A 26,931-nucleotide genomic window follows, 5' to 3' on the forward strand; every position below is an offset into this window, starting at 1 on the left:
CAGATAATACAATACTCACCCCTTAAGACACCTTGTGGTTTTAAAAAACTTAACATTTAAAATAATTAAAATCACGGAAACATTTAAAATCATCAAATTACATATTGTTACAAAAAAATCCTCGCCAAATTTTGTGGCCACAGAATATTTCATTGGACAGATATATTAAAATTGATTTAATCAGTCACCTATTGACAAGTAGGTTGTTTTCAAATTTTTGTTAAATCAATAGTGCTGTGGCAAATACCTGATACATTCAAGGGAGAGCACTTGTCTGAATGTATCTAAAGGGTAAAATCCTAGAAAAGAAGTTTCTATTTAAGAGTAAATTATCTGATATATATTATTGCAAAATGTTACTGCAGGAAGGTTTAGTTAGTTGCACATTTCCACAAATACAGAGTGTTGCTGGACTTTTTGATCATTGTCTAATTAGTGGGTAAGCTGGTGTTTAGTGTTACTTTAATGTGTATTACTCTGTTTTAAGCAAGTTTCTGTTACATATATACACCTTTTTCAGTTGTGCAAAAGTTAGTTACCCATTTTTTATTTGTTTAGAATGTTTAGTGTCTTCTGCACATGCTAGGGATGCTGTAGCTATATACTCTCAACAATAGGGTTTCCTGCACAAGACTTCTGCAAAGGCTACACCAGTCAACACTCTAGCAAGGATCCAGGAAGTGCTCACAAGGCCCCTGCTCTAGTTGAGAGTTGCTAAGGGAGGGAGAGCCAGTTTTCTCCAGAGACAAGCCTGTGATAGATTGCCTCTTCCCAGAGCGATCAGCCCTATACCCAACAGTGTAGAAAAAAAGAAAAAAAAATCCAATAATCTGGTACTCAGATTGGACTTTGTTGAACTGAACTTTAGGTGAAATGTGTCTAAGGGTGGACATCTAGCAGGTGGCAGGACCTGAACTGACAAATGAGTTTGATGTAGTTTTCCAGCTGTAATATTGCTTCTTAGACATGTTGTTGGAAAACTGCGTTGATGAATTAAATATATAGGATAAAGGATTCTATTTTAAGAAGGAAAAGTACAATCCTGTTATACGAGATATAAAGCAAGTAGGATTTATAAATTTTTAATAGCTATCAGAATGAGGTTCTCAGCTGGTCAAGGATCCAATCGTCCTTTATTCTTTTAAAGTGATGTCTTGAGAGTACTTCACTTCCTTCAAATTAGTTTACTGTGTTATTGGTAAGATCATGAATCTTGCTCTCCTGCCCTATTCAGAGCCTGAGTCATGATCATGCTTTCTCTTCCAGTGAGATTATTATAGGATCAAGGCCAAGTAGATGTCAGGGAAAACAGAACTTTAATAAATGGAATGTCTGGAATCTTATATCAGAGAGTTTAAAGACAAAATGAGTATATGACTTTGAAGCAAAGGGATGTTAGATGTGATAGGGGAGGATGAAAAACCTTTTGTTTTCTTCTTCATTATTGTGGTGAGATTTTGACCCTCAATTTTCTTTGCTGGCTCTTGCAACCCAGAAGGGGACAAAGAACATGCTGATGAGGTTGATGAGGATTATAAAAAGCAGCCATAGTTTATTTAGCTAATCCCGAGACAGCCTTTAAGACAAAAGCTTGTGTGCAGGTAAGAGAAAGGAGGAGAATTGATTCTTGATATCAGTAGGCTCATTTCAGCTGTGGACAACTGTCTGATCCTTCTTAACCAAAGATTCCTGTAGAATCCCACCCCTCTCTAAATTGCCTATCAGCATGACAGAGGAAGGTGGTACTTACCCACTGGTTTCTTTTCTATGTTGTACCAACCTTGACGCGTAGGTTGTAATCACACATCCTTTCAGTGCCAAAGAGTCAAAAAAGCTCTGAAATGTGAGAGATGATTTCACACAGTGGGGTAGTGGTGGCAGATACAGATTGTGCAACCTCACAAGGCTCTGTGTCTTGAAATTCGGAATGATTTTATAACCAGAGCCATTGACTTTTTTATTTTCACTAGATTCTCCAAATTATGGGGCTGTCTTGGGCTATCAGATTGTATTGTATGAAGTCAGTGATCATGTAATGGCTAGAGCAAAAATCTAAAATGCCCCAGAAGAATGTGGGCTAAGGCACAATGTCTGCTATATCAATTTAATCATTACAGTGCCTTCTGTGCTATGTGCTACACTCTATCTCAAAGCTGAAGGAACATATCTCATAAGGTTTAAGGTGATGGTTCTGCTGGTGGTCAGTGGTGGGGGTAGGATTCAGTCCTGAGTCTGGAGTGAAAGTCCAAATTCTTTATACTATATCTAGGTCTTGGTGCTTGAAAGTGGAGAACAGAACTCTTGATAATCAGTGAGGAGTTTTGAATTCCCTCCACACTGTTGTTAAGTGACACACTGTTCATTGTAAAGTGTATTGTTCTGTTTCCATGGGTCTGTAATTCCAGTAGTTTCTCTTGCTGTTGATTTCTGTTTTCTGTTATGATCTGATAGGATACATGGAATTATCTTTACTTTTTGTTGTTGTTGTTAGGATTTGCTTTGTGGTTCATGATGTGATCAGTTTAGGAGGACAGGGCCAGTAAGATGGCTCAGCAGTTAGAGGTCACACGTGTCTAGTGACCTGAGTGCAATCCCTGGAACCCACCTGATGAAGTTGTCTTATGATCTCCACATGTGCAATGGCATGTACACACACACACACACATACACACACACACACACACACACACACACACACACACACACACACACACCCCAAAACAAAAAATCGGAGTCAGTCAGCCAGGTCTACCCATGTGACTACAGAGTTTCCAGTGTATTAAAATGTGATTATAACAGTTAAGTCTAGTTGGTTTACAGTGTAATTTAGTTTTGCTGATTTTTAGTTTGGAAAATCTACTCTGACATGACTGCGAGGAATTGAAGTCTGTCAATATTATTGTGTCAGTACCTAGGACCTATGTGGTCTTTTATGACTTTTAATTTTTTTTAAACAAAATTTGGGGCTATGGTATTTAGTGCATATGTGTTCATAATTGTTATGTCTATATCTTCTTGTTGTCTTGTTCCCCTTTTAAGTATGTGGTGCCCTCTTTATCTCTTCTGACTAGTTTTGCTTTGAAGTTTACTGTACAGATACAAGAATAGCCACGCCATCTTGTTTACAGTGTCTGTTTTGTTTGGCAGTTTGATCTTCATCATTGATGTTGTTTTGAGGCATCTTGTGCTAGCTAAGCGTGATTCTTGGAGACAAAGACAGTGTTTTTGTGCTTAAGATTGAATGAAAGGCCTTAGACGTGCAAGCATCTACTAGTGAGCTATATAGCTCCATCCCTTTTCTATACTGTTAAACTATACAGATGTGAACCAAACTTTGATTTCTGATGTAGTATGGTCAATATAACAGAGAAATGACTTCATGTGGGTGTTCTGGTGTTTTTAGAAAGTGAAGGTTTAAAAGCATTAAGTACTTTAAGAAAAGTAATAAATACATCTTCATGAACAGTATAAAGCTATATATATGTGTGTGTATGATTAAAAGAAATGATAATTTCTTTTACAAAAGGAAATATCCCAAAACCCTTTTGAAAGTGCTGTTTGTAAAAAGAATCCACAAGTTTTTTGTTTCCCTCTATCACTAAAAGGTGTTTGCAATCAAAGCTTCCAAATGTGTCTTCTTGGAAGATGTACATTTTACTTTAAAATTTGGCATCTGGGAGATTTTCTAAATTAACTGTTCTCAGAAATAATGGGGGTGAGGAACAGCCAAGGTGCTGTACTAGGTAAGTCAGCATAAGCTGTGGTGAATGGGGAAGTGGAGGCTTGTGTTTTCCTCCCTGACGGGTGGTTATTAGCAAGGATGCTGCTTAACCACTGCTAACTTTAGAGGCATGTAGTGGGATCGCTAAAGGAAACTCAGACAAATGACCCCAATGGAAAAAACATCGAGAAACGACACAACCAATTTTCCCAAGCTGTATCAGAATTTGGTAGAGTTTAGTAGAATAGAGTATCAGAGACAGCATCGGTCGAACCATGCCTCATCACGTTAATTAATTAAATTTAATACATTACAGGTGTTGGGTATAGAAGTGTTTATTGTGTTATTGCATATTCGCTATCTGAAGTTTAAAAAGTTTCAAGTTAAAAGAGTAAAAAATTTACCCATGGGATTCATTATTGAATGGGATTGTTTTGCTTAGCAAATTGTTGTCTCCTAATATTGAGCTGGTGTGTTAGTGCATGAGCCTGAGAATGAAGATCACAGAGGACAAGGCCAGCCAACAATCAGTGTGAGGGTTTTGAACCTGTGGATCATGCCATCTGACTGATGATTGCAGGGATGACCTTAGTGTGACAACAAAAGACTGCCCAGTGAAGCAAGCAGTAAGAAGTCTGAGAAACACAAATTCATTGTCTTAAGCCTCATTGCTGTGGGTGATCGTTATGCAAGAGAAAGTGATGCACAGAACCAGAATGGGATACAGGGGTACTTTTGCTTTCTTTATTGAGAGAAGACACTCCTCTTCTTCCCCCTACTCCCCCAGCTGTTCTATTCTTTTAAGACTTCTGGCTCGTCATGAAGGTCTCAGTTTCAATGATTTCCTTTGCCTGATTCCAAGACATTATTTTTTGCTTCCACATTGTCATTACGACTCATGGCTTTAGTGTGTGGTGTACGCCTATAATCCCAGCACTTGGGAAAGGGAGGCAGGAAGATTAGGGTTTCAAGATTATCCCTGCCCACATAGAAAGTTTGAGGCTGGACTGGGCTAAATGAGACTGTCTTAAAAAAAAAAATGATTAAAACGCGAGCCAGCCAACTAACCAAATAAACCCACTGCTTTATTGAAACAGCTACATTCTCTCTCCATGTCAGTTAAGATGCAAGTACTCTGACGTTTTTTGACCGTGGTGAGTGTCTCTCACCACTCTCAAACTCCCAGTGCCTATTTAATTGAAACACAATCATTTCAAATTCAGAGTTGATTAGAGCCTTCAGGTAGCCTAGTCTGCCTGGCTGTTTGCTATGGAGTCTCCATCTAATGCTCCAGGGTTTTTTCCTAGAAATAGTTTTATTCTAATTTTCTTTCAAAAATCAATTATATGTCCTGTTTAGGGCATTGAGGGAGGAAATTTAAAATTTTGTATTATCACAGCAGTAGCTTGATGTGGTAGGCACCACTATTTTATTTTTTACATGTAAAGCTCTAGAAATCTTGTAGGTAATGCATATTTGTAAATGATTTGTGTGTGTGTGTGTGTGTGTGTGTGTAAAAATCATACCTAGAAATGAATAAAACTGTATTTTAGAAGAGCACAAGCCAATTTTGCTTAATCATGTGATTGGCATATAAGCCAATTTCAAAATCTACTAGAATCTAGAAGGAAACCTTCTTCTTCTTCTTCTTCTTCTTCTTCTTCTTCTTCCTCTTCCTCTTCCTCTTCCTCTTCCTCTTGCTCCTCCTCCTCCTCCTTCTCCTTCTTCTTCTGTGACACATGGCTGGCCTTGAACTCACAGAAGACAGAAGACGTGTGTGTGTGTGTGTGTGTGTGTGTGTGTGTGTGTGTGTGTGTGTGTGTGTGTGTTGCCACTGCTGAGCTGTGGCACGTGGTTTTGAAGAAAACATTCTATAAGTGAATCCTATAGGGAAGACTTTAATGAAATAAGTAGAACTTTTGTGTTGTTTATTTTGTTTTGTATTTCTTATTAAATTAGAGGTCCTGAAATTGTTTAAAAACAAATATGAAGGGTCAGGGGTGCACAGAGGAAGAGACCCTAAGGCGTATTTTCTTCTTCTGAGTAAGTTTAGCTTAGCGATTTTTTTTGTTCTTTGCTGAGAGTAGTAGTGGCCTCAGGGTCAGCTATGGTAAGGAAGCATGTGACAGGGGTTGATGTGGGTGAGGCACATTTTCACTGGCAGTTGAGAAAAGACTATCCCTGCACTCTGGGAAATTTTAGATAGAGAAAATCTGTAAGCTTTGGTGAAAGACAGTGACCGCTACCAAAGCATGGTTTTGCGTGGCAACGGAAGAGGACTAAGATGTGGTGATCTTTCGCAAATAAAACTTGCTTGAAGATCAGAGTGCAAAGCTAGCCACACTAGCTAGCCATAGAGGCCAGGCAGTGTTGGCACACACCTTTAATCCCAGCACTTGGGAAATGGAGGCAGATGGATCTCTGTGAGTTCAAGGCCACCCTTTACTACATGAAATTGATCCAGTCTAAAAGAGAGACGAGCTCACATTTAAGGTGGTCCCACACCTCTGATCCCAGCACTAGAGAGGAACATAAGGCAGGAGGAGAAGGGAGCTCAATACAGTCTGGGGAGCAGTGTAGTTGGGTGCAGTCTGAGGTTTGGTGAATCGCCCCTTCAGTCTGAGCATTGGTTGAGGTGAGAACTCTCTAGGGGCTGGTTACTTTGCTTCTCTGATGTTCAGCTTTACCCCAATATCTGTTTCTGGGTTTTCATTATTCTTGCTACAGTAGGAAGTAAGGTAAACTGGACAACGATAGAAGAGGTCTGTGTGGACCTTCACAGGCTTTATTTCTTCTTATGTGAATGTGGTGTGCATATTTGTGTGTGTATGTGTGCATGCATGTGGAGGTTAGAGCCTGATGTAGGATGTCATGTACCTCAGCTGCTCTGGCCGGCAGCTGTTGTAGGTACACTGCTCTGCTCCCCTTCATTCTTGGTAATAACCAGGTGTGTTACCATCAGCATTGTTCTTAATTGTATTTGTAATGCATTGAGCCAACTGACAAATGATCAGATACTCTCAAGGTTTAGGATATTATTTAAGGGATGTACCGGAGTCATCTCAACTCATCTGACATTTGTGGTTCTCAATGTGGACGGCATATGTTGCAGCTCCCTCCACGATAGCTTCCCTGTTAGGCATCTTCCCGGATGGATATATCTTGGTGTTTTTACATGGATCAACAATATGATGACTCCAGTAACAAGTGTAGTAGGATTGCTGGCATACAGACTCCTTCTCTAGACTCTCTGGGCTGATGCATGTTGTGTTTCAAGCCTCTTGAGAGCTACAACTTGGGCAGATGGCAGGCCTATCTGACAGAGACAAGATGTGTCTGTATGAGGCCATCTCAGTCTTAAATGTGTCTGAATGGCTTTTCTTCATTTTTTCACAGTAAGATGTTTGGTTTCTTTTGTTCTTCAGTTCTTCTGTGGACTGAGATCTAACAAGTCAAGGAGAAGAGGAATCCCTAACTCCTGTTTCCCCTAAACATGGAGACTCTAAACAAGGTAACATTAAGTTCTGTCCTTCCTGGTAACTTTCCAGAAATGCCAACAGTGGCTTTGGCCCCATCTAGTCTAAGCAATGAGAACTTCTTGGTTATAAGTCATAGCTGGTTCTTCCTTTTCTGGACAGTGTGGTGTGTAGAGTGCATGCTGGGTTATGGAAGCCATAAAGCTAGAAGCTGGAGAGCTGCCTTTTAGTAATCGTCACATGCAATTGCTGTCATTTAAAAACAGACACTGATTGCCTTGGTTACTTTTAAGTGTACCGATTCCAGATCTAAGTGGTTTCTCTCTTAAGAAAAAATAAGTGTGAAACACTTGGGTTCATTAGATAAACTGAAGATAAATCCTAAAATGATTTGAAATTTGTACCATGCAGGTGATAAGCTTACTAATTTGGCAAAATGGCCATGTTTCCATTCACATTTGCTTTAACTGTATAGGAATTAGACGATTCCTAGCCTTTTGGGGTTCATTCAGATGTTAACAAATTTCTCCCAATATTTTCTTTGAACATATATGAGTATTATATGTATAATATATATGTACATTCATATAATCAAGGCTCATGAAGAGAATTACCTTATGAAGTGAGTGTTTTTTTTCCCCTTCAACTTACTAGTTGATATCTGCTCATATGGGACCCTAATCTGTTGCCATCTTCTAAAAACTCTTCTGGGAGAAAAAGACTATGTTTCTAGTACTTGAGGGGCTAAGGTAGGAGGAACTCAGGTTTGAGGGCAGCCTAGGCTACATAAGAGACTGTCTATATAGAAACAGTCTCAAAAAACCCCAGACAAACAAAATAAGATTGAAATGATATAATGTACTTGATAACAAAGGAGAAAGTAGTGATTATGTTGATGGGAGATGTCATTCTGTAAATATGTTCTCTTATTGGTTAATGAATAAAGCTCTGTTGGCCAATAGGAGAGCAAGATAGGCAGGACTAGGCAACTTGGAGGATTCTGGGAATTGTAGTAAGAGAGTCAAGATGTAGGGACTTGAGAGAAGTCCGGACCCTCTCTCTGGTAAGATAAGACGATGTGGAAACACTTAGATCAATAGAAATGGATTAATATTTAAGACAGAGCTAGCCAATAAGAAATGCTAGTAACAGGCCAACAGCTTTGTATCTAATACAGCATCTCTGTGTGTTATTTGGGGTCTGATGCAGCTGTGGGACCAGGCTGGTGGGAAAACTGCTGGTAACACTTTGTGGTTAAGTTGTTTATCAAAAGTTACCAGAGATGGGGGTGTAACTTGGTGGTAGTGTTCTTCCTAGCCTACGTGAAGCCTTGGGTTCAATCCATAGTACCAGAAGAAGATGTAATAATTTTCCTCTGTGACATCAACCATTGGGTGACTCGTTTTCACTAATTGGCTGAGAGCTAGGCCTCTTAGTGTTTTCCTCGTACAACCTGTAGTGTTCATTCCTTTGGTGTGCTCCTATTTTTATTGCTGTAAATATTTAATCTGGCTAAATTATTCAAACGATTACGGAGGCTGAGACAGCTAAGATCAAGGTTTGAGACTCCAAGTAAGGTTCCATTCCTTATAGGAGACACCTGGTCACTGTCTCCTCATGGTGGATGGAAAGAAAGAAAAGGGATGGGTTTTGGATTGAGGCTTCCCTGCCTTTGAATACTTCTGTGGTGGGGAATTCCATTTCAGCATGAATTTGGAGGGACTCAAACATTCCATTCATAGCAGACACTGGACTACTCTTGTGTCAAAATCCTTCATTTGGACCAGTACCTTCACCATCATACAATGGGAGATAAAATCATCTTTTTGACTACAGCAGCTCATGTAGGAGTGAGTGGACGCCTGGTCCATGCTGTGTCAGCAGCAGGATCCCGCGTAGCTCAGTGTGTGGTAGAGCTGTGGGTTGTGAGGCCGGGAAGTACTGGTTCCAAGTACTCTGCCGCGAGCAAGTTAAGGTGCCAAGGACAGTGTTTAGAAACAGAGAGGCAGAGAGCACAAAGATGTGGCAGTTCTTTCTTCCAGCCCTTTCCTGGGACTAGTTTAAATGAGCATTCCCTTATTCCTCTGAAATAACTTAGATTTCTTTTCCACATATGACATGAGGAATCTATAAAGGAAGGTCTATTCACTTGCTGGGTTCCACACGTTTTGGTAGACTTTGGTAGATTTCTGTGTGTATATATGCGTGAGTGTACATGTGGATATGTATGCATGTGTTTGTACACAGGGCTGTCTGTGTACATGTGTGCATACATGCATGCGTGTGTGGTGCTGACCCTCATTCTTAGTTTTTTCTCCCATTGTCTCCTTAGGAGCCCAGTGTCGTTCTCTAGATAAACCCCGTCTCTTCAGCAAGGACAATCTGGGTTTTCCTCTTCTGTTCATATAAAATGTTTTTCTTTTCTTTTTCTTTTTTTTAAAAAGTGCCAAATGCTGAGGATTTTCCCTCTTCCTCAAAGGGCCAAAGTCCAGCTAATCTGTTCCTATAGCTAATGAGCTTACATTGGAATCTTAATAAAACAATGCTCTCCCCACAAAAGAGACGTTTGGGCGAGCAGGCTGGTGAGAGAGCACAGTGTTCTCCACATTAGAATACCTGCCATGTTTTAGCTCTTTCCCCTCATTAGCTAAGCCGCCTCCTGACATTTTCAAGGCCCTATCTCAGCACCTTTTATTCTAAATAGCTAATTTATACCTATTACTCGCTTTTTTTTTAAACCCAATTTCCTAGGCAAACCTAGACACACCTCTTATCAACTGCTACCATTTACTTCCAAAGCTGACTAATATAATCTAAATCCTCTTTTTATATTCACTGAAGAATGTTTGAAATTCTATCCACATATTTTACTATTTGGTTGAATGAGTGTTTGGAATGGCTTGTGATCTTGCTCAGAATAAATGCACAGCAGGTGTTTAGCAGTTTTTCCCTCCCTCCCCTTTTCCCCCTCCCTCCCCAGATAATCTCAGGTTTGGTGTTGCTGTCAAAACGGAGGTGTGTCTGAGGTGGTGGAGGATGGAAAGGGGAGGAGACTTCCTTAGAGGATTTCCAGTGTTACTTGAAGGGGGATTCTGGAGAAACTTGGTTGGTATAGACAGTTCCATCATGGGACACTGTTCTCCCTATGAACATTCAATTTGGATACATAAATACCACGGACAAATAGGTGTAGAGTTTAAGTAGGATTCTTTGCATTTTCAGCAAATGAAACATTACTTTTCCCCCAATTTCTCTAGACTGTGTTGGACCAAATATGGCCATAGTAGCAAAGTAAGATAATGGATACACTCACTTGTTACAGAAACCATCTCACTAAATGTGTAATTTTATTGTATCATGTTGTAGATTATTAAATATGCACAATAAGATTTATTTTCAAAAGCAAGACAAAAAGTGCCACAAATCTCTATAGCCTCACCAAACAAAATCTGGAGTCTTTTTTTCCCCCCTCTCCTTTAGTCTGAGCTGCTTTGTATCTTGCATTGGAAGTGATGATATGGATTTCCCACAATGTCTTCACAGATCTTGTAGATTCTGTCCATTCCCAGTTGGAATGGTCTTCTAACCAGAAAGCCAGTACAGTAGAGGACTGAGAAGTCTAGGCAATAACTTTGGTTATTACCAGTGAAGTCATGTGAGCTATCAAATGACAGTAACCATAAGAGTGATCTCATGAGAGAACATTTTGAAACACTGTCTACTGAATCCAGCCTAGATCCCAGCATCATGCACAAAATTTCCAACTAGAAAGAGAAGATGGACACTAGATGGTAGAAGGGGCCTTGCAAGAACCATGGTCTATAATAAGAAAGAGGTGATAGAGAAGTCTAGTTGACAAAGGAACATAGGGAGGCTTCCCTCTTCAATGGCAGGAAGTAAGGCATGTAAACAACAGGGGCCGTTGCTTTGTGTGGTCTGGAGAATGATCTAAGATGTACTTAACAGTTTCAATTGAATTCATCAAGCATGTAGCAAACAAAATTAAAAGAACAAATAGTAAATAGCGGGTAGATGGGAGGCAACAGATGGATACCAACACTGTCAAATCATGAACTGACAAAAACCAGCAGATGACCTGAGAGGCCTGATTGAGACAGCAAACAGAGATGACATCATAAGACAGAAGTTACAGCATCTAACAGAGATTAGCTGGGGAACTGCACTGAGGCAGTCAGCTGATTGAGAGCTTTGTTCTTCCTGTTCGCACTACAGGCATTTTTTATATCATGGGGTGAACGATAGCTATATCTATCGGAAATGGCTTATCTTCTAGCTGTTCTCAAGGACACAATGATTATAATCCTCTCAGCTGCTTTTTCTCTCTGTTGCAGAGGCAGGGACCAGCCTGACCCAGGACAGCAGATTTTAGAGGACACTTGACATAAATATTCATGAGGCTGAGACCAGGGAGGGCCTCCTTGCGCCCAGAATCCACTTCCGAAAAGTATAGTTAGACAGTTTTCCAGTGTCATGTATATTACAGATATTTTGGAAAGGTGGGAAGGCAGATTTGGTGGAAAATTCTGAAATATTCTTCCGGTTTGCTTCAGCTTCCTTAGTGTAAAGTTATCTTGCAGAGGTGAAGGCTAAAGGGAAAGATGGTTCAAGAGCAGGAAAGAAATTTAGTAGGACGTCAGGAAAGAACAGAGGCCCTGGAGGTTGGTGCTTTCACACTTGATTGAGCCTTTCATTGGACCTTACTGTACAGGCGTGCCAGAGGTAGAAGGCTGGATTCAGTCCTAAGAGATATAGTGTAGCGTATGATAATTGAGCACACATGCAGGGGAGTGTTTGCAGCAGGTACGACAAACACACCCCACATCACCTTGTGAGCAAAGGTACCAGAGGTGCCATTATGTTTTGTATCAGATACTGGGGAACGATGTGGGGGAAATTACCTAAACCCATGGGTTATACAATTAGAGAGTTAGATTGGAGTAAACTCCATGTTTCTAGCAGTGTCTTACCCTAAGATTCCATAGTCTGCTCATCTATGATTCATCAGAAAAGTAGCACATAACACAGACACTAATGAGGGATAGGTTCAGTTAGCACAAAATAACTCAGGCAAACTTCTGCTAAGGTTTCTCAAAACATGGTAAGGTTAATTAGCCACTAATTATTTCCCTCACTTGTTTGTTGCATTCTTTTTGGATGACTGTGGCACAAGTCAGTACTTTTTGCAGGAAAAGTATCGAGAGATAAAATGGAACAGATCTGGAGTCCTGGAACTGTGGGCCAGTAGGTAAGACCGCAAGAGGGAGGAGAGAATGCTGGGTCTCTGCTCCTGCTGAGGCCCTATGCTGCTTCGTGACATCGTATTTATTGTTTTCACTGTGGCTTGTCAAAAGTTCTGAGACACTTCACAATCTGTGCTCCGCTTGAGTATTTGGCTGAAGCGGAGCTGTACCAAAAGCCAAAAGCCCTGGAGTAGAAGAGGAGAGGCTGGGTTCTTTCCATCTCTTTGTCACAATCTGGGCACGATAGCAGCCACCATGATGTTTTGGAGAGATAGAAGAGCAAATGAAACTTTTAAACACTCCAGTAAAAGGCTCTTTAGTAACTGCAAAGAAACTTCTAGCACCCATGTGGTCAACGTCTTCCTGACGACGACAACAACCACTGCAGCGGTTTCGAAGCCTCCTTCCTTCACTTGTCTAGCACTATAGTCGCTCACCATGTAGCCAAGGCAAGCTTTTAAAGAATACATCCAGTTTATACCTTGACTTGAAACTCTCTTACTAGATGGAGAATGAAGTCCAGCTCCTTCATTTTTCTCCTCAAAATCTTTCTTGAAATGGCTTGTACTTCCTTCCCCAATCTTGTTCCGAACACATTTCTATTTCATGTGCTGCCTGCCGGACACATTGACTTTCTATTGTTCCCAAAGTGTGCATAATTTCTCACTGTCTCAGAACTTGGTGCCAGTGGGGCTTGTGCATGGAAAGTTCTTTCTAGTCCTTAGAAGCTGAATTAGCCACTGTAAGAATTTCTTCCTCCTTCCATACTAGACTAGGGAAATGTGCTTAAAAGAATTAAAAAATATGTAATTGGCTGGCAGTTGGGCAGTTGTGGCGCACTTGGGGAGCAGAGGCAGGTGGATCTCTGTGAGTCAAGGCCAGCCTGGTCTACAGGGCTACACAGAGAGAAGCTGTGTCTAAAAAAAAAAAAAGGGGGGGGGCTGGTATATCTTCTGTGCCTAAGACAAAATTTCTTAGCACCTAGTAAACTCTGCATAATGGAGAACAGAGAGACCTCCAGAGTGGGTGGTGTTGATGTTGCAATGAGTTTGGAGTCAGCTGAGAAGGACCTGAGTCTGAGCTGCTGTCCTCCAAACTATAGATCCCATTTCCCACTCAACGACTACTAAAGCACAGGCATCTTCAGGTCTTTCTTATAAAATGTGTAGCCTCCGACACCCTCCCTCCATTAAAGTGCAAATAGTCCTATGAATTTATTTCTTAAAATGATGCAGAATATGTAAAGCAACATGGTGTCATGAGTGAGTGAGTGACGGAACAGAGCCAAAGGGCCACCCAGGAGAGAGAATACCAGGAAGGGTCTGAAAAGGTCATGGCAGGAGGGAGGCGGCAGTTTTGTTTACGGCGGGATCATTTCTGCTTCTCAATCCCCAAGACTGTTGACCACCACTGATGGCATGCGTCAAGGTGTCAGATAGCGTTTGCTTTTAAAAAGCAGGTTCTTGATGATTTTTCTCAAATGCAGAAAGTTGGGGGTTGGAGTGTGTGCGTGCTGGAAAATGAATGCAAATAAATGTGTAGCAACCATCACAGTAGACAACGTGAGCCAAACAGCATGGGCTTTGCAGGGAGAGATTTGGTATCTATAGTGTTGTGGTTACTATGGTGACAATGTATTTTTAATGACATCATTAAATGGTGGTTTGGCTTCTTGTAACTAAGGGAGCTGTACTCCAGCAGCTGCGCTGTTTGGCCTCCACCTGTATTTTCTATGGAATTGTTTTTAATGACTCCAAAACAAAAGTGTGTTGGATAGTGGAACACTATTTTGCTATAAAATCTATGTATGTTTTTGATATAGAGAGGATGAACTTTAGAGAATGCTAATTCTCCCCATTACACACACACACACACATACACACACACACACACACACACACGTAGGTAAAAACATACACATGGGTATACTTTACAGATGAAGAGCTGGATGGAAATTAAATAGGTTTTTTTTTTTTTGTAACCACCTCATTTAGTTACTGTCAGACTTAGGATAAACCCTTGGGGATCCTGATCCCAAATCAGTTTTTCTTGCCATTGCATAAAGCCTTCCCTAAACACAATATGACACAGAACGCATTGTATGTGTCTTTCATACATCAATATTGGTAAGTAGCCATGGTGTGACACACCTTTAGTCCCAGCACTTGGGAGGCAGAGGCAGGCAGATCTCTGTGAGTTTGGTGTCAGCTTCCTCTATACAGAGAGTCCTAGGCCAGCCAAGGCTGAACAGTCAGATTCTGTCTCAAAAGAAAAGTTGGTAAATAGTTGCAATGAAAGTATAATCACCCTGAGGAGGTTGTGATGTAGTTAAAGCCCAGAGGAAATAGTAATTAATATATGATAGAGCTGGATTTTTTTGTTTGTTTTTCAGATAGGGTTTCTCTGTGTAGCCTTGGCTGTCCTGGAACTCACTCTATTAGACAGGCAGGCCTCAAACTCATAGAAATCTGCTTGCTCCTACCTCTCTAGTCCTGGTATTAAAGGTGTGCTCACCACTACCTGGCCAGAGATAGAGTTTACGGGATCCACGAGCCCTTAGAAACCTTTGCAAATGTGTTTTCGTATGCATATACTTAGTTTTTTGTTTTTCCTTCTCCTCTTCCCCTCTCCTCCTTTCTCTCGCTGGGACCATAGGTATATGCCACTACCCCTGCCTTCGTGTGTATTTTTTTTTTTACAGAGTCATCAGTGGATTTCTGACTTTTCCCAATAAATGTCTCTTTCTTCACTTGTGTCCAGATGTCATAACCCCAGTGGAAATATAAATATCATATTGAGAAAAATGCTTGTTAAGATACTATGAAGATTAACATTCTTGATTTCAAAAGCATACATACCTAAAGAAAACCATCAGGATCCATTTGAGTGAAGGGAATAGATAGGAGCTCCCCAGAGCAGGAAGTACAAATGGCCAACACAAATGAACATTACTCATTCTCGATCATCATCAGTGAAATGAAATCAATTCAGATTCACAATGTTCTTGCAAAGAGTCTTAGACAACTACCTTGCATTCCCTGTTGCAGAGGTGGTGCAGGAGCAGGCTTTTGCCTTTAACTAGGAGTTTAGGTTTGGAAAAAAAGTTTGGAAATAAAATTATTTGGATCAAGAGCCTTAAAAGAATGGTTGACACCAGTAATTCAGCTTCTAAGGAGGCAGCCCCCTTTCAAGGTAACAATTAGAAGTTCTCAGTAAGACTTAGGTGTAAAAGCATTTCTCCTCATGTTATTTAAAATAGCAAAAGAGATGTGATGAGAAGAAGGAGAAGGATGAAAGTTATAAAAAAAACCCATTATATTTTATACATTCAATACATGGTCTTGAAAATTGTAATGATACATAAACTATTTGTGATATGTTGATATATTTATAAATATTCTACCTTCTCTACAGGGGTCCTAGAGATCCCCCAAACACATGTTCCTACACACACACACACACACACACACCCCTATATTCTTTGTTTGTTACTCATATTATCCCTGCTCAATATAACACTGAACGTTGCTCAATGAGCTCACTCATTCGAGAGGCCATGAAACGGAGGAAGGATTTGAAAACAGAAGTAATGTCTGGAAGCTAGGGTAGCAAGACAGCAAGGAAGATAAGGAGCAAGAAGTTTAGGGATACCCTGGGAACAAGCAGGGGCACCCAGGGCCCAAAAGAATGGAAATGGGTTTTTCTGTAGGAAAGCAGTGGCAATGAGCTAAAAACAAAAACAACGAGGAAAATAGAGGGATGGATGCCCGATAGAAAAAGCTTAACAACACCTGGTTCAGAGGACTCTGGGGATGGGCAGCCATAAGAAGCAACACAAAGATGGAACTGGTGGAAAGATTTTTCTGTTCTGAAGGAAATAGGCCAGGATGAGTCACAGGCTACAGCCCAAAGTCAACTTACTTATTCAATTCTGAAACAAAACAAAACAAAACACCTTAGGGCTATTTAGTGAAATCCACTGCTGGAAAATTGCATGTAGATACCATTCGCTTTGATAAATGGTTGTGCTCTGGGACAGCCTTTATACAGAGATTTAAGAAAGTAATCAGCTGTTTTTTAAAAGAGAAGTTTAGGTTTTCTAGAAAAATCTCACTGAAACTATATAGTTGCCACAGGCTTCCTCTTGTAGTCCCTCTCCAGCATGCTGCATTGCTGTGGTACATTGTTACAACTGGTGAGCTGGCATGGATGTAGTATTCTTTTGTTTTTAATGTTTTTACTATAATCCTATATGTGTGTATGTGGGCTGTGGCATTGGTGTGGAGGATGGAAGACATCTCCCTTCACTTTGGGGTCTAACTCACGTCGTCAGTCTTGTGGGGCAAGCAGTATTCCCTGCTGAACATACTTGATGGCCTGATATCGATATATTAATTAATTAACTCTCTATGGTTTAGTCTTTCACTGTGTTGTTCCATGAATTTTGGCAAATGCATGACATGTCTGCAGTTATAGTTCCACGGGATTCTTCCATTGTCTTAAAAAGCCCCACTTTCTATGCGTTTATCCCTTTCTTCACCCCAACGTGTGGCAGCCAAGGATTTTTTGCCCTTACCTTAACTTAGTTTTGCCTTCCCAGAATTCCATTCTGGGAGTATGATTAGAATCATAAACTACGAATCCTGTTCAGATTGAATTCTCTCACTTAGTGCATTGAAAGCTGCTCCATTTGTTTTCCTGGCTCGTCACTTTGTTTCTTCTTGCTGTTGACTGACATTCCATTATCTGGATATAGCAAGAGTGTATCCATGTTTTCGTTTCTAGAGGCAATGAGAGCAGTTGCCTCATGTCTTTTCCAGCACATGGTGGTCTCAGCACTTGGTGGTTTCAGTATTTGGAATTTTGTCTCATGGTATCTTAAGGGTGGTTTGAGTTTCCTTAATGACATTTAATGTGGGGGCAACAGTTTGCTTCTGTTCACCCCTCTTAAGAGTTCCCTATGTATTTTAGATACAAAGTTTTTTTTTAATCAGTTGTATATTTCACAAGATCTCTCTCTCTCTCTCTCTCTCTCTCTCTCTCTCTCTCTCTCTCTGTGTGTGTGTGTGTGTGTGTGTGTAGGGACTTCTCTATTCATTCTTCTTTTAAATGGTCCCCAAAGTCTATTTGTACTAAGAACCAAGAATGCTCTAAAATTAATGATGGAAAAGCGTAGATTCACACAAAGCACGAAGAATAGCAAACAGGACAAATACCAAAAGATTTATATGTGGGCATATAATAGTGAGAGAGCAGAAAATCAAAGCCTAAGAGATATTCTAGAAAGAGGTTAGAGAAATAAAGTACCTTGTCCTTAGACAAGGATGGTATTGCACTTCCTTTTACAAACTGAGAAATGTTTCCCATAGGCTTCATTACTTGAATACATTGTTGGTGGTGTTGCTTGAGGGAGTTCAGGAGGTGTCACCTTGGTGGAGGAAGTGTGTCACTGTGGGGATGGGCTTTGATGTCTCACATATGCTTAAGCCATGCCCATCCATGTCTCAGGTTACTTCCTGCTGCCTTTGGATGAAGGTGTAGAACTCTCAGCGCCTTCTCCAGCACCATGTCTGCCTGCATACTGCCGTGTCCCACCGTGATGATAATGGACTAAACCTCTGAAGCTGTAAGCCATCCTAGTAAATGTTGTCCTTTATAAGAGTTGCTGTGGCCATGGAGTCTCTTCACAACAATAGAAACCCCAAGATAGAAGTTGGTACCAGGGATTGGGGTTTTGCTGTGATAGGTCTGACCTTGTTTTTGCCTGGAGGAATTTGGACTTTGGATTAGGAAATCAGTGGAAAGCTTTAAGCACCGCTTAGTGAGTCATACTAGTAGGGACATGGAAGATTTGAATTGCCGGGGCCTGGCTCACGAGGTTTCAGAGGAGAAGAGTATTAATATGTGACCTATAAATTATCCTGTGACATTTTGGTGAATGTGACTGCTTTTTGCCCTTGTCCAGGGAGTCTGCCTGAAGCTAAAGTAAAGAGTTTTGGATTAATTTCATTGGTAGAGGAAATCTCAAACCTGCCCAGCACAGACTGTGTTGTGTAGTTGTAGCGGTGACTCTGATGGAGACCTGTATCGAACAGGAGCAAGCTGAGCAAGGGAAAACACAAAGTGTGCAGTCTGAGGGGCAAAGGCGCACTGGGAAGTGCAATGCAGCTAAGTCCCAGTGTTCAAGGAGGTAGACAATTAGAAATGGAATAAAGGTAACCTCGGGGCAAGATCCCACCCAGCAAAATTTCCAGCTTGTGGAAAGGAATTAAAGAAAAGCTTAGCAATAGGATGCGATAGCGCATGCACACCTTCAGTCCCAGCACTTGGAAGGCAGAGGCAGGTGGATCTCTGAGTTTGTGGCCAGCCAGGTCTAAGGTTCAGTTCCAGGACAGTCAGAGAAGGAAAACATCGAAAACAGAAAACTGGTGAAGATTTAATTGAACAAGGGGGCCATGTTCCAGCCCCAGAGAGTAGCAAAACTTGGCAACTTTGGCCATGTGGTTCCGGCTTTAAGTCAAGGAGCAACTAAGGAAAGCCACCGAGTCAAGGCATGTTGTTCCTGGTTTATACCAAACACATGCCCACCGAAAACCAAAAGCTAGATAGACAGTTATAATCCTCATCGAGTGACAGTTGCAGCAATCAATCGTTTTCTGTTATGACCATTTTAAATTTGTCATGAACCACCCTGGGCTTGCTATGAGACGTAGCCAGAGTCAAGAAGGAAGATCCTAGGAGACAACGTCTGTGCTGGAGGAGACTAAAACCTCCAGAATCAGAATCTTATGAGTAAAACATCCTGTTGATTCTTGGTGGGGAAAAGATTAAATGTTGTTAGTTTCAACTCATGTTGAATTTCCCCATCAACTTGTTTGTGTTATTCTTCTAAATCAAGTGGGCTTAATTCATCTTCTAGTTCATCTAAATATTCCACAGTAAAAAGATTTTCACCAACAGATAGGTATGCCCGAGGGTTCCATGTAGTGTTAAACAGAGCGCTGCATTTAACAGATGGCAGCAGAATACCAAGGAGCCAATTGAAGGTGTAGGTAGAGGTCTTTCCATTGATGTATTTCTGTGATGCCTTCTGAAAAAAAAAAAAAAAAAAAAAAAAAGAATGAGAAGACAGGGAAGTTCTGGGAAAGAATATTGAACGAATCATTTCTGGAGTGGAGGGTAGCCATCAGCAGAAGCTTGTCTGGATCCTACTATTCCAGGTTCCCACAGGATGTGAGGCCTCAAGTGCTCCTTCCTCTAGGCTTTCCTGGCTTTTGTTTGTGTGTTTACCCCCAGTCCTCTCTAATCCCTGGTTCCAAGGTAGGTTCTTGCTATGTGTGTCTCCTTGTATATACTCCTCAGCCTGCATTGCTTTGCACCCTCCTTCAGTGCCCCCAGGAGGAGAGAAAACCCTGATGCTCCACCCTGGCTGATTGAGTAAAATCAGAACTAGGTTTGTGCAAACTTGCAAACAGAAAAACACGCATATTCTGTGGCTCAAAGTTGGTGCTGCTTATGCGTGCATGCTGTGTGAAAAGCATGCCTGGTTTGGAAGGTAATCCTTAGTGGCTGCTTTTTTTTGTAGTCTGTCTGTCATCCTTACCCCTGCCCTGGCTGGAATTTGACATAGGTTACAAACATAGGGGCAAACAACTGGCGCTCTACAGTGTATTGCGTGGCTCCTTTTCCTAGAATGTATTGCTTTGGGTTGTCAGCGGTTGGAAAGAGGGTTCCCGAGACTGCTTGTGAGGAGGTGCTGCGATAGGAGTATTCTCGGGGAGAGAGGAGGAGTGGGGATGATTTGGGGCACAGTAGAGAGACCACAGGGTAGATTTCTATGGGAAGCACGGTGATTGGGGTGTCTTCTGAAGCAAGTCCCAGCCTGCGGTAGCCTGCAACCTTCTTTCCTGGGTTCCAAACGCGTGTCTTTCTCTGTCCTTGCCTAAAGCCTTCTAAATTTCTCTATTTCTCCCGTTGCCTACCTCTTTTGGGTTGCTTGTCTTCCTTGTAACGGTCTCCACTGTGAGTGGAGTTGCCAGAGGCCTTGCTTTGCTGCCTAGAGATGTCCTCAGCACAGAGGTTAGCATTTTCAGGGGTAGAGGATGACAGCAAGGCAAGAGGCAAACACTGAAGCTCTTAGATACGATTTTAATGGGGTAGTCCCCATCTCTTGATACTCTGTGTATTAATAACCAGGGCCAGGCTACTGTCTTATCTCAGCCCTCTGTTATCCCGGTGGGAATTAACAGTCACCCCCTGGAAAGCACCTTCCCCTACACGTGGATATATTTGTATCCATCATGTACATTTAGATAATTCATGTACTTATATGCCAAATACACACACACACATATGCCGTACGTAACCAGCTGGTTCCTGACTTGTCACGGTCTGCTGTATGATTTTTATGTTTTGTTGCCGAAGCAACAAGTCATTAAGTTTTGAATTTGCCTGCTTCCTGGCTAGAGTCTTATAGCACAGTAGTCCCTGAGCCTCTGAGTACCAACAGGAGGAAATCGAAGCCTGTACGTAATCATGGGTGAGCAGCTGGTACTCTCTGAGTTATAATGCTATAGTACTGGGAAGGGTAGGAGTGTTAGGTATATTTTCCTCTTATGTAATTATTTGTGTGTGTGTGTGTGTGTGTGTGTGTGTGTGTGTGTGTGTGTGTGCACGTGCCTTGTTCCACAGCATATGTAGAAGTCAGAGGACACATAGGGGAGTCAGTTCTCTCCTTCTACTATGTGGGTCACAGGGATCGGACTCAGGATATTAGGCTTGACCCAGATGCCTTTGCTCATACAGCCATCTTTCTGGGCCCCCTAGTTATGTTACTTTTAACATGTGGTTGGTTTATTGTACTCCAGTGGTACTTGTCCAGGAGATCAAGCTACACTCAAAATGTGTTTAACCAATAAAAATGCCTTACTGACCCTCCCAAAAGTATCAAGTACAGAAAAGGTCCAAACAGTAAGATCAGCACTAGATTCTTTTTCTTCCCTACTCCAGGTGTTTTGTCTGTCAGCATTTGGATGAAGTCACTTAATATTCTGGCTGATAATAACCTGATATGTAATATTTTAAAACTTTTTTCACAAGTATGTATGCATGGTGTGTATGCGTGTTTGCATGTGTGTGGGCCTATGTGTATGCCCCTGCATGTGGTGGCCCAAGATGGCCATCAGAAGTTGTCTTCAGCTGTTGTTCAGTGTGTTTGCAGGGGCAGCCCCTCAACTGAACACACAGCTTACTCATGTTAACTAGTCTACACAGAGCTCACCCATGTCAACTAGTCTACACAGGGTTCACCCTTGCCACCTAGTCTATACAGAGCTTACCCATGTCAACTAGTCTGTCTACACAGAACTCACCCATGTCACCTAATCTACACAGGGCTCACCCATGTCAACTAGTCTGTCTCCACAGAACTCACCCATGTCAACTAGTCTCCACACAGCTCACCCATGTCAACTAGTCTCCACACAGCTCACCCATGTCAACTAGTCTACGCAGAGCTCTCCCATGTCAACTAGTCTACCCAGAACTCACCCATGTCAACTAGTCTACACAGGGTTCACCCTTGCCACCTAGTCTACACAGAGCTTACCCATGTCAACTAGTCTAGTGAGCCAGCTTGTTTCAGAGATGTTCTGTCTGCATCTTTTGATCACTATCACTACAGGTGAGTTGACATGCCACCTGGTGTTTGTGTGGGTCCTGGGGATCTCAACTCTGGTCTTCACGTATGTGCAGCAAGTGCTTTATCACTGAGCCATCCCTTAGCCATAAAACCATTTTCTTGGTTTGCACTAGCTATTATAGTATTGTAATGGAGAATATAAGTCTTGGAGAGGTGAAAAAAAATCCCCTCTACCTATGTGTTTTTTTTTTTAAAGCTGGGATTCCCTGTGACAAACCACAAATGAACTCATTGGCATGTACATTTTACACATAGATGAGAGATACACACTGAATGAGTTGCTTTGAAGAGGAAGCTTGGGATCTGGTTTATGTAGCAGTCTTCATCAAAGAAAAATAATTTACAGAGATGTGACGAGACAAAAAAAGAGGACCCCAGTCTCTGAGCAGGTGATGTGGCAAGGCTGGCGTTTGGGAAACTTAGTGGGTGGAGGTTACTTGGTATCATTTCTTTTCAAGTACTTTCTGTGATGTCAGTGACAGACTGAGAATACTGTTAGGTGACCAAACTTGGTCCTTCTGTGCTGAGGGACTTAGAAGAAGGATACAGAGGGACACATTAGCAAACTTCTGTCATGCTTTTATACAAAACCGAAGGGCACCTGGGAGCTTTCCTTGTGTCTGCTTCTTAATGTCATCAGCTCAAAATAATACTTAAGCCGAAGTGGTAGATTTGGGTATGGCAGATTTTGCAACTCTCTGCAGACAAGAGCCCCAGGAAAGGTATAAAAGCTGTCAGGTGGTTAAAAACGTTTCTGAAAGACAAAAACTGTTTCATGCATTTGTGGTTTTCACTCAAATTATGGAAATGAAAACTGTAGTAAAGACTCAGAGAATGTTCTCTAAAAGAAAGCATAAAATGTTTTGTTTTAGAATAAGAATTTATATTTTGTAACCAAGATAAACGTGCCGCTTGGTTGCACTATGAACTAAGAATATCACGCAGGAAAGAGTGAATGATAATCTGTGAGTGGGAGAAAACAGGCCATAGGCTGAGAAGTGAAAAATTCAACATTTGTATTTACCAGAGGTGAACCCTGAAAGTGAAAACAAACAAACAAACAAACTGGATGATTGGATTTTATTGTAGGCTAATACAAATTTGAGCTTCATCCCCAAATCCTCCAAATCTATGTATGACCATGAGGTGTCACTGGGAGTTGGCTGCATTGCATGGCAGGATAGATTAACACGACTCTTGTCTCCAGAGACAGCGTCACATCCAGCCCCAAGCTGAATATTTGACCACCATCTCTTTTAACATACAGTGAGTTATTTAGTCCTGGAACGTGTTTGTGACGTTCTTAGAATATAGCTGTGTTTAGTTGTAGGTTGTTGTCTCCAGAAATACCGTGAGTGAAGGCCGTCAGTTGCATATGTGGCTGACCTAGTTGTAGGTATCAGGAGGTATTGGTGGTGTTCTAGTATTCCCCATAGAATTCTGTAATGGCTCAGTGTTGTGAAAACATTTTTCCATTTGTCACTATAATATAATAGAGAGAAGTACCTTATGGGGATGAGGCTAGAAGAGGCTTTTATATGATTACATCACAGGGTGATAGATGCTAACAATTTTGCTTATTATGAGAACAGTCCTCCAAAGAGAATTCCTGATATATATGTATATATATTTGCAATTGCTCTTCTCTGTGTGTATACAAATATAGCTAATAGTGTATCATAAATATAAATAAAAAAGCTAGGAATAGTCAAGAGGGATTTAGCATTTGTAAGAATAGAACAAATTGGAATTTGAGCATATTTGCTCAGGTCTCATTTTGATTAAAGGATGGCTGGGAAGGTTGAAAAAAAAAGAGAGAGAACTGTTCTAGGGAAATATTTACTAGATTCATATTGTTGCCTTCATGACCTTTGGAATAAATTATTGAAGGGCACAGAAGCAGATATCATAAAGAATATTCCTTAGAAATTGCAATAGCAGGCCTGGAGAGGTGTCTCAGCAGCTAAAAGTACTTGCTGTTGCTTTAGAAGACCTTTGATTCCCAGTACCCACACGTGGCTCACAGCCATCTCTAATGCTAGCAACAGGGAATCTGGTACTCTCTTCTGGTGCTTCCAGGTGTGTGTGTGTGGTACATAGACATAGTCCAGGCAAAACACTCATACAAATAACAGGAGGAAAACCTCCAGGCTCCCAAGCCTGCTGTACCTATACTCTTTTTTATATATGTAGATGTTTGGACATTTGTATGCAATAGCACGCATGTGGAGGTCAGAGGGCAGCTTGTGGGAGTACGTTTTCTCCTTTTACCATGTGGGCTCCAGGGATTGAACTCCAATTGCCAGGTTTTGCAGCAGATGCTTTACACACTGAGGCACCTTGCTGGCCCATACAATTCTTTCCCTTAAAGCTCAGGTCACGGGGTAAGGACAGTTTGGATACTACCCTATGAATTGAATTGTGAAGATGCTGAGTCCAAAATGGGTGTACTCCAGAAGCATTAAACTGACATCCATATGACCCCACTATTTTTGAGGTCGAATTTTACTAAGAAGATCTCAAAGGCTCTTCTAGAACTTGCTTGTTTCTATACAGCAGGAGGAAGGCAAATTATAATACTTTTGAGTTCCTACGCTGTGCTATACATGAATAGACACGTGTAATTTATGAGAGTAAGTCAGTGTCACTGAACAAATATACTGAACATTATGAGTGATGCTGGGTGGGGGGAGGAGTCAATAAAGCATAGCACCGATACGTGTGCCTTGCTCGCTAAGGTTTGCAATGAAGGTTCTTTTTTGTTTTTTGTTTTGGAGACAGGCTGGTATGTATGACCCTCTTAAGTCAGTGTCCCATGTGCTGAGGTTATAGGTGTGTGCGACCACAATTCAGCCATGACCAAGATCCCTCCCTCCCTCTTTCCTTCCCACCTTCCCTCCCTTCCTCCCTCCATCCCTCCCTCCTTCTCTCCTTCCATCCTTCCCTTTCTTCCTCCCTCCCTCCATTCTTCCCTCCCTTCTTCCCTTTACTTTTCTTCCTTTTTCTTTTTTGTTTGTTTGTTTATTTATTTATTTGTTTTAGACAGGTTGTCTCCATGTAGCCCTGGCTGCCTTGGATCTCACTATGTGGATCAGACTGGTCTGAAACTCACAGAGATCCACCCATGACTGCCTTCCCAGTGCTGGGATCAAAGACATGTGCCACCACACCCTGCTATAATGAAGATTTATAACCAGGCTTACCTGATTCTAAATCTAATATATACAGTGAACCACTGGCATTTTTTTTTTTGGTAGTAGTTGTTTAATATCTATAATGACTGGGTAGTTTGTTGACAAATCTGACATTTCAACAGTAGCCACCACATTAGCATAATAATAGTGGAAAAAACTGTCGAAAAATCAAAAGAACAAAGCCAGTGTCCTACTCGACATACAGCTATTGATGCATTATTTTGTTTTCATTTTCTATAAGGAATCAACAGTCCACGGAGGTAAAAAGAAAGTATTTCCGAGTGTGTACGTACTGAATCAGCCGTATGTGAAGGGCTCAACTCAAGGCTGTCTTTTGTATTTGATGAAGCTTCTCTCTGCAATGGTGATTTGAAGTTGGCCTTGACAGACAGGAATGTTATGAGCAGAGAGGAGGTGTATAAGAAGGCCTGATAATCTCCCAGCTCTTAAATTAGACAGATGACCATCCTTATAGTAAGCAAGGGTCATCTCTGCTCTTAGGACCTTGCCCATTGTAAGTGCTCAGTTTACATTAGCAGAAGGAATGATTGGTCCCTGACAGCTTCAACCTTATTCATAAGTGAGTCTTTAATAGACTTTTGCCTGAATTCGTCTTCAAATTACATTTTGTTTCTTGATTTATTTTGTCTGCATGTGTGTAGGTGTGTGCAGACCACAGCACAGTTATGGAGATCACAGGACAGCTTGTGAAGTTTGGCTTTCTCCTACCATGTGAATCCCACTTTTACCCAGAGTCATCTTACCACATCTTTGTGTTCAAAGGGAATACCGTAGTGGCGTGTGTGTGTGTGTGTGTGTGTGTGTGTGTGTGTGTGTGTGTGTGTTATATGTGAACTATGTATGCATGGTACACACACATGAATGTGTGGCCATGATAATGCATGCAGACACTTGAGGGTGAATTCTGGAATCTTCCTCCTTATTGCTAAACTCAAAGATCATTATTTTGGCTGATTTGCTGGCCAGTAAGCTCCCAGGATCTTCTTTCTCCTACCAATGCTAGACTTAGTGCTGCTGTGTTCTGCTATTTTAAAACTTGGGTGCTGGGGATTCAAACTCATCTTCAAGCTGGGACAGCAAACACTCTTGACTGCTAAGTCATCTCCCTGGCCCTCAACAATCTCTCCGCAAGTGCCTGATTATCGTTGGTTTAGAAACTGCTTGAGGTAAGGAAGAAAGATCTCCATTTGCCCTCATGATGAGATGCTCTGTGCAGGTGGGGAGACAGACAGCTTTCTGCCAGATGCTTCTGGAGGATGTGGCAGCCATGGCAACGGTAATATATCTTCCAATTGCTGTTCCTTGTCCTTTGCAGGGCTCACTGATTCTCACAGATGAGCGTTTATGAGCTGGAGTGCAACATTTTCTCTCTTTAGATGGTTTGTTCATGTCCTTATTAATTGCTGCTCAACTCTAGAGGAACGGAGAGAATGAGCTGCTTGCTGTAATCATTAGTTTGAAAAGCTTAAATACCATCCATTGTATGCATTTTGTGTCTCAAGATTTTAAAAAAAAAAGTTCATCTAAAAGATGGGAAAAAAGTAGCAACAGCAGTCTT

This window comes from Phodopus roborovskii, unplaced genomic scaffold (assembly GCF_943737965.1).
Source record: "Phodopus roborovskii unplaced genomic scaffold, PHOROB, whole genome shotgun sequence".
Classification (NCBI taxonomy): Eukaryota; Metazoa; Chordata; class Mammalia; order Rodentia; family Cricetidae; genus Phodopus; species Phodopus roborovskii.